We start from the raw sequence: 9,808 nt of genomic DNA, 5'->3' as shown, positions 1-9,808 counted from the left end.
CAGACTAGAAGTAACTATTTTCAATAAATATATCTGATGGAGGATATACATCCAAGTTATACAACAGACTCTCAAACTTTTAAATATCAAAAATGAAATTATAAATCCAGTTTAAGAAATAAACAAATGACTCAAGCACTACACAAAAGAAGACACGTGAAAGGACAATAAACATGAAAAGTCATTTACGACCATTAGCTATCACTAAAATGCAAATTAAACCATCGTGAGGTGTCTCTTTAGATCAGAAAGTTACCTCTTATCAGGCATGATAACTGATTTGAAAAAGATGGGTAATATGAAGTCTGAGCTAGGCTAAAGAATAACTGGAACTCACTTACATTACTGGTAGGAGTGTAAAATGGTAAAACCATCTTGGAAAACTGCACAGCAGTTCCCACTGATGTTCAATATAAATGTGTACCTTAAAACTAAGTATTACCTATCTTTGGCACATCCCTATAGAAATGAGTACAGATAGTCACACAACCTTGTTCAAAAATCCTTGTATATTTATTTTTTTAGACAATTGTCTAAGCAACCCAAATGCCCACTGATAGCAGAATGGACAAATGAACTGTGATATACTTATTTAAATAAATATTACAGAACAGGGAAAAAAAACTATTGATAATAGAGTTAAAAACTCAGACATGTTGAGTGAAAAAAGACAACAGAAGAATATATAATGTACACTTCATGTATCTTTAAAAGACAAATAAAAATAAAGACAGAGGTAATTTATGAAGCCAGAAATCAAAATAATGACTACCTCTTGTGATAGGCAGAATTATGGCTCCCAGCAATAGTCATGTACTAATCCCAAGAACCTGTAAATATGTCAGGTTACATGGCAAAGGGGAATTGAAGTTGTAGATGGAATTAAGCTCTAATTGGAACTAACTTTTAAGGTCACTAATTAGCTGACTTTAAAATAGGGGGATCATCCTAGATGATCCAGCAGGACCCATGGTACCTACAAAGGTCCTTATCAATGGAAGAAAAGCAGCAAAGAGTCAGGGAAAGAGAGGACAATGGAAATAGTGCCAGAGAAATGAAATGTTGTTGGTTTTGAAGACAGAATGAGGCCATGACCCAAGCAACACTGCAGCCTCTAGAATCTGGAAAAATCAAGGAAACAGATTCTCTACTAAGGCCATCAGAGAGAAATAAAGTTCTGCCAACACCTTTATCATGGTCTAGTGTGACTGGTATGGAAATTCTGACAGTAGGAAAAAAAGGTGTATTGTTTAAGTCACTAAGTTTGAGATAATATGTTATGGCAACAATAAGATACCAGGTGGTTATATGGGTACACATCCATATAAAAATTGTTAAACTGCACATTATGATCAGTGATATTTATGCCTATACTCTATACATGTCAGCCCTCAGTTAAAGAAATCAGTTATCATTTAGGCATTTTTTAATAACTGGCATTAATTTATATTGCCAAAAATTTGGGGATATGGTCATTTTAATTCACTACTGAATGGAAGTGTCAATTTGGTGAATCACTTTGGTAGGCAATTGCATAGTAAATGTGAAGATGCACAATCTTTCCCATCTAGCTGATCTATTCCTAGTATTATCACTTATAGAAATTATTTTGCTTACATAAGGAAGACACATACACCTATTACACATAGGCTGCAACAGTGTTTCTAAAGATAAAATAAGGAAAACAAATTACTTAAAAAGAGGGAAATGACTTACTAGAATTTAATGTATTTAAATGAATAAAACAGAACTGCATGCATCATAACAGAAAAGGAAACTCAGTATATAAAATGTTGAATGAAAAACAAGCAATTTGCAGTATGATATATGTAATTTAGTAGCACTTATAAAACACATAAAGCACACTTTCATTGTTATATACATACTAGTAAAAATATAAAAACTATGTACAGGAAGAAAACATATATATCTAAGATAAAATGGAACTCTGAGGAAGAGAAGAAAATGGGATGAAGGAGGTTAATGAAGAGAACTTCAAGTTTTGTTAGGTTATTTTCTTAAAAACATATTCTTAGGACACCTGGGTGGCTCATTCAGTTAAGCCACTAACTCTGGATTTCTGCTCAGGTCATGATCTCATAAAGGAGTTTGCTTATCCCTCTCCCTCTGCTCATGCTCTATCTCTAAAACAAACAAAAAAACAAACAAATAAATAAATAAATGAAATATTTGAAAAATATTCTTACATATTTTCTTTAAAATATATAAGGCAGAAGGAGGTAACGACTATGGGAGGGAATAGAGTAGAGAACAATGGAAAAAGATGGACAGGTCTTTCCTTGCAATAGGAAGTATCAAGTCTGAAGACCTCTGTAGGAATGGTTGCCAACCAGAGGGATTTAGTAATATCTGGAAACACAGTAGTATCTGGAGACATTTTTTTATTGACATTTTATTGACTGGAGGAGATGTTACTAACTCCTAGTTAATAGTGACCAGGGATGCTGATAAACATCCTACAATGTAAAAGGACACCTCTACACAGAAAAAAATTATCCAGCCCCAAATAGCAGAAAGGTTTTCTAAAAACAGCTCTAAATCTTTTTCTGGTGGTAACCACAGTAGATGAGACAAATTTTGGAGAAGGATACTAGCTTAGCTTTTGTTTGAAGCTAATACTCACTGCTTTTTGGATTGGGGTGGTTGAAATGGATGGGATAAGAATTGGTGGTTGTGGAATAGGGAAAGTATTTGGAATAATTTCTTAAGAAAATGAACCACAGAGTCAATAAGAGGTAAGGAGATGAAGTGACAAGCAGTGGGCAGAGGGCCCAGTCAGCTCAGTCTTGTCATCTAGGTCCATCTAAACTTGTGATTAATTAACCATGCTAAGTGTACAATCAACTCTGAAGACTCAGCACACACGACCAGAATTATGTTGACTTTAAATTCTCTGAGGGTGAAGTTAAGAAGGGTGAGTAGATCAGTAAGCACTTATTTGGAAGCATGAAGCCCTGGATTCTAGTCCTAGTCTACCCAAGAATTTTTTATTGCTTGATATATCAATTTATATCCAACCTTTATTGTCATACTACAAAGACCAAGACTGGTGAATTGGACAATTCAATGGTATTGCAAAGAGCTGTTCAGATTCCTCCCCTTTGAGGAGAAAAGGAGTTAATCTCCTAGCTTCTGGAGAACAAGATGACTGCCCTCAGCTTCTAGCTACATTTCGACTTTCCTCACCAAAGTCTGTACCCACCTCCTGGAATTGTCAATATCCAATAACTTGCTGGTTCTTGGGAATATAAAGACCTGGCTCTCTTGTTCCCACTCGAGAAAGATATGAAGACCATGCCATCTTCATAATGTCCTGTAGTATTGGTTAACATGTTCCATTGACACTGAACCACATGTTGACTTTTCAAACTCTTCACAATGCAATCCGATTTTCTCTTCTTCAACAGTTACTGATAAGAGCAACTTTCTAATTAACCTTGCCCATGCTAATCTTCATTTTGGTATCTGCTTCTTGGAAACCCAACCTGTAATAAATGACCTCCTGGTTCTCTTCCATTTATCACATTTCATTAATTTCATGCCAGTCTTAGTGTAAAATCTGCATCAGCATGTGTTTGAATATGGGTATGGTGTGTATGCCTAAAAAGTCGTCATACATAACCTCTCTTGTCCCTACCGTCTTGAAAATAAAGTGGCCATAATTTAAACCAAATAAATAATTATGGTATTCTTTGGCAAAAAAAACCACCTACACTACCTAAAATACTAAATAGCCATACTCACCACCAGCACATTCATAGTATTTTCCCCTTAGTTAAGTACTTGTCTGCCATTAATTTATTGCTAGAGAAATGGATATCTCTAGATATCCAGCTAGATCACGTAATCCTCCATATTTTACAGATGGAGAAACTGAAGCCCTGATACTTTGAGTGGCTGCTGATTTTGCATAGTGAATAACTACAAGAGCTGGGACTAGCCTATGGTTATTCTGCTTTTAATGACATAGTTCCTTCCATTTATGTGGTAGAAACAAATTCAAAACTAATTAGGCAAATTCATAAATGATCAAATCATCATCGTATTTCATCTTGACTTCAGGAAGAACAACCATATCCTTTTTATGTAAGATTCTATTCCTCAAGATGCAAGGAAATTCGGACCCAACCAAATAATTTGGAATTAGAAAAGAATGTGGAGGCTATTTAGCATAGAAAATGCACATAAGCTCTTTCTCACTGCCAACTGTACTCATTTGGCAAGTGCTTGCTGGAACATCATATGGATGATGATATTAATCCCACATCTGGCTCGGTGGTAAAGAAGTGTGTTGATTTAATTCGTGATGTCAGCCATGAGCATGGGAATCAGCATCAGTGACTTTGATACCATGTGTCTACAGACCTAGCACTAGTGAGACTCTTTTATTCTATGAATAGAGATACTTAGTCCCAGACAGAGGAGACATTGCAGGAAGAGTATACAACACACACACACACACACACACATGCACATACACACACACATGCACACACACACCCCATAGTGGTCAACACTAGAATCCAAGTTACTTGACTCTGAGAACAGTTTCTTTTTCCTAATATCTGTGTTGTTCAAAACAATGTCTCCTAGCCTAGACACATGTAGCTATTTAAATTGAAATCAAATAAAATTAAATAAAATGCTAAAATTAATTTTTCAGTTATACAGACTATATTCAGTATGGGACTTACAGAATGCCATCATCAGCAAGAATTCTATTGGACACTACAATACCAATGGGCCTCTGAAATAATTATGTTCATATATTCCCGTGACTTAGTGAATACTCAACAAAAATTAATTGAGGGTGATAACTGATGTTAAGAGAAATCTACAAGTTCTTTAGCTTATGCAATAGGCTGCATCAAAATTATATATCCCCTGGGACAAGTTCTGTCCAAAGTTAACATTGTACCTTCTGAAAGTACATAGGGATAAAAGCTAGTTTTGAACTTCATGCATACCATGTGCCTTGAAATACATCTTGTGCCTTTCTATGTTAGACTCATACTGTTAGATTCTGAGGTAAAACCTTCATGGGACATTCTCCACACATAACGTAAGAAAAATGTCAACCAATATGTTACTTGGGGTATAAGAGGAACATATATTTAATGAATTAATTTTTCCTTATTGCTTTCAGTGTTGACCATAACTATCTGTCTAGGAAACATTTCTATATATAAGAACATACACAAAGGAATTTGAGCAGGTTCAAATCCTCAATGTAAAGCCCACTTTCTTTTGTTGAAGCTACCATGTAGTAAATAAGCACTGTTACCTCCAATTACATGATTAATCCTCACAGTGCCCCCTGAGAGCTAGTATTGTTTTTCTTTCACAGAAGAGAAAACTGAACTTTAAAAGGTAATTTTTTCCCCAAGACACTAAAGTGGTAAATGCCATGGAATTTGATCTCAGCTCTGTGTGTCTCTGTCTTCAAAGCTCATGGTATACGTCACGAGCATATACTTAATGCTGTCTTGTCTGATACGGTCTCTATAAACCAACTCATTTGACCAATTCTTTATCTTCAAATAATTTTGGAGAAAACTATCTTTGAGAATTACTACTAGAGATCTTCGCTGTGATTTGGATGCATTATTGAAACTATAAGGTCCTCATCTTCTAATGCATCCTTTAAATTCGTCTATATTGTCACCAAAACCCATGTAATGGATTAATTATATGATTAGGGAAGCACTTGGACTAAGATGGAAAGAAACTGGACTTGATGTCCCAGAATCTGATTCAAACCCTCAGTTCTCTCCCCCAGTGGTTATTCACTGCTGTTTTCCCTAAACCTCAGTTATCTTCATATAAGCAAGACTATATCATCAAGCTGCCTTGTGGATTAAGAGTCTGTACTGAAGCACAAAACAGACTATGGCACATTACTGGTGCTCAACATATGTTTACTCATTTGCTGACCTATGAGACAGGTGACGTTTTGTTCTTGCCCCAACTTAAGAACCTATTTGACTTCAAATACCACTGAACTGTGGTTTTTGTGTGTGTGTGTAGCATGGTGATGATTCCTATACTGCATCAGCGTATTTTGTGAGGTTTAAATGGAATGGTATGAGAGAAACATGTAAATAATTGTGAAGGATTAAACTGTGAAGGTAAAAACCAGCTTCATAGAGGCTTAGTATAAACCAGGTCCTATGGTGAATCACTCTATGGGCATTACCCTGTCAAATGATCACAATGATCCTATCAAATAGGCACTATTGTTATCTCCAATTTTTATAAGAAACAACTGAATAGTACAGTTAGAAAGTAGTGAAGAAAAGATTCAAAGCCAGACTGAGTGCACAGCCAGCACTCTAACCATTACACTTGTTCATTCATTCATTCATTCATTCATTCCAAGCATTCACTGCATGGAGTGGTATGCGTGAAGGTAAGAATAACAAAGCGTCCTCAATTTTCTGCTGAGAATTTTAAAATATTCTCCAGAGACAATGGGTCAGGCCACTTCAAGCCATGCTCCAACTTCCATGCCAACCCCATACCTCTTTCAGCATGCAGGATCTTGATGTTCTCATCCATCATTCCCTTTTTAATAACACCCTCCCATTCATCTACCCTTACTTCTTCACACCCCCTGGCATGTTGACAGTGGCTGGAGTTTCCCATTAAAGCAGTCACTCTTGTAGAAAAGGGAGCTGACAAGATTAATGTCAGTCAGTGACTAAAGGCAGCATCATGCATCTCTGCACTCAGGTAATTGGGAGAATGGCATGTCCCAAATATATCTGGAATACTTTCCAAAAGTTTGCTGTAAAACTGAGAGATCAAATTCTATCATTTCAGCATTTCTTTCACATACTTTGATGTTCAGGAAGTCTGGAATCCGCAGTTGATAAAATGGATGGTGGCACTTGATATTGTCTAGTCATTTAATATGCAGAGAAAAATTAGTTATAGAGAGGTAGCATAACTTGCCCAAGGTCGCTCAGATATTTCAGTGCAACAGGCAAGATAAAATGTGTTTCTCATGACTTCGACCATTGCCTTCCAGATTTTTCTTATAAATCTTATCCATCTGCCTCCAACGTCTTATTCTTCCATCTGCCTCCACGGAAGCTGAATTGACTTCCGTAAGTGAGTTCTCCATTTTCCCCTAGAGTGAAGCTTTTTAGGTATCTTGCTGACAGAATTTTTAATAAGTATCTTTCCTTTTAAAAAGACCCACTTCTTTCCTTTGCTCATCTTCCTGCCGCTCCCTCAAGAACAGACCATTCCAACTGGCCCTACAGTCTCTCTCTCTGCCTCGCTGCTTCACTGCATTCTTTAACTTCATCCTTCCAAAAGCACAAGGCAGCCCTTGTGCCCTGAATTTAGAATGGAAAGTGGGAACTATCTGGACAAAATGACAAGGAGGGGGGGGGGAAAGAAAGAAAGGAACTTCTGCCACACATGCCTTTTCAGAGACAAAATGAAAAATCATCCTTGTATTCCCTGGGAATTAAATTCACAAAGTAGGTAGAGTTCTTTAGGATCCCTTCTGTCTAATAATTGTAAATGTAGTCTTATTATATAAAAGTTAAAACAAACAATGGACAGTTTTCAGGACAGCACATCTACCATGTTTGCATCTACACCTGTTAAGATTGTATACTTTCATGCTGAGCTTGACCTTGGAGAAATCACTTCACTCTTTAGACTTTAGTATCTTCGTCAGTAAAAGTGAAAAAAACATTGATATTTTCTATCTTCTGGTTTTTTTTTTGTTGTTGTTGTTGTTAATTATTATTTGTTTATTTTAGAGGGAGAGGAGCAGAGAGCACAAGCAGTGGGGGAAGCAGAGGGAAAGGGCCAAGCAGAGCCTGGGCTGAGTGTAGAGCCTGACATGATGCTCAATCTCACGACCCTGACATCATGACCTAAGCCAAAACCAAGTGTCTGATACTTAACTAACTGAGCCACCTAGACACACCCATCTCCCCTTATGTTATAACTTAGTTTAGCTTAGGCTCACTAAGGACTCAAGTGTTTAAAGGAGGAATAAGAGGAGAAAGGAAAGTTGAGGGAGCATGACGGAGACGGCAGGGAGAAGGAAAAGCATAACTCCACGTTAATAGGTTAAAAGCCAATATAAAAGAGTAGGCACTTGTCTCCTATGCATTCCTTCACCATTCAAACACGGATTTGTTTTCTCTTATGCAGCTCCAAGAGATTGATCTAGGATAAGGGTTGAGTTGGTTCAAGGGGATATACTTTAGATTAATATATGCATAACTTTTCTAGCTTTCACAGCTATCCAAAGAAAAACTGGATGCCCCAAGAGATAAAATGCATTCTGGTCAAGAAAACATTCAAGTTGAAATAAGTCTGTCTTTTGCCAGCTATATTCAGTGGGAACTTGGTGATTTCAAGAATTGATTCTTATAGCTATTGAGTGAGGTTGTAACTTAATGGCTTATAAGTTTGTGAGTCTTTGATTCCAAAATATATATGAGTCCCTAAGTCCATGATCCTCTGAATCAATAACTATGGTTCCCGTGCTGGTGTCCCATGGAGCGTGTACCCAAACCAAATCAATTTTCATTGTGTTATGTTTTCCTTTTGTTTTCCCCAACCCTTGCCTAAGGAACATTAAAGTGGATTTTCTGAATAGCTGCCTACATCGTATATGCTTGGTTCTGATTTCGTCTTTGAAAATAGAATAATGGTAACAATAACTGTTAACTTTTATTAAATGCTTAATATATACTCAATATATGGCAATGCATTGTATATGCATGATGCAACTGATTATAATAACCCATTGAAGATAATGCTACTGTATCATTATCTACATTATAAATGGGGTCTCTGAGCATTATGTAGGTCACAGAGCTCAGCAGAAATAAAGAGAGTTATAGAGGGCTCTATAATAATAAGTTATTTATAACAGTCTTATCAAATAACATTCACAATACCATTTATGGGAAGTATTGTGACATGATTTAAAAAAAAAAACTTTAGACATAAATGTAAGTCTTGGTTCTGCCACTGAGAATCAGCATTGACATTTACTTTATCTCTCTTAACCTCAGCTTCCCTATTTGTAAAGTGAAAATAATCATATTTTCTCATTTACAATGATTATAATAATAATAAAACTGAAAGTCAATGAAAAGGTTAGACATATCTAACTCATTATCATATAACATATTAATGGCTTAAAAATGCCTTATTCCATTTAATTTGACACATGTCCTCTGCTCACACTGCTAAGTCTCTTGTCTAAAAATCATATAGATTTTTGAAATGTGGTCAACATGGTATTTTTGAATGCACATTTTGGGGCAGACTATCCAGGTTTAAATCTCTTTGCTACAATTTATCAAATGATTGGTCAAATCTTGGTCAAATGATTTAAAAATATAAAAGCCATAATTTTTGTTCATTTCTAAAAAAGAATAATAGTAAAATTACATTAAGAATTTAAATAAAATTAAATTAGTTTACATATGCAACTATTAGTCATGCTATGTGGGATGGAACAAATGTTCAATTGTCTTGATCATCATCATTATAATCACCAACAGCATTTTTCGTGCATATATTATAAAAGTAGTTTTGGCCCAATAATACACGATCTGTATCTTTTTGTCTTTGTCTCATAGAAAGTATGACTCTTATATAATGTGATCAGTAACATTTTGCTTAAACTTTTCTTAACACTCCATAAATTCTGTATCATAGAGTCTCAGAATTGGAAGCAATCTTGGTCACTGTTGTTTTGTTTTGTTTTTCCTGATTTTCAATCTAGCACTTGAATTTCTTTACA

This window comes from Mustela putorius, unplaced genomic scaffold, assembly GCF_011764305.1.
Source record: "Mustela putorius furo isolate JIRA1106 unplaced genomic scaffold, ASM1176430v1.1 tig00000596_pilon_pilon_pilon, whole genome shotgun sequence".
NCBI lineage: Eukaryota > Metazoa > Chordata > Mammalia > Carnivora > Mustelidae > Mustela > Mustela putorius.
The sequence above is the reverse complement of the archived record's forward strand: the minus strand, read 5'-3'. Positions refer to the sequence as shown.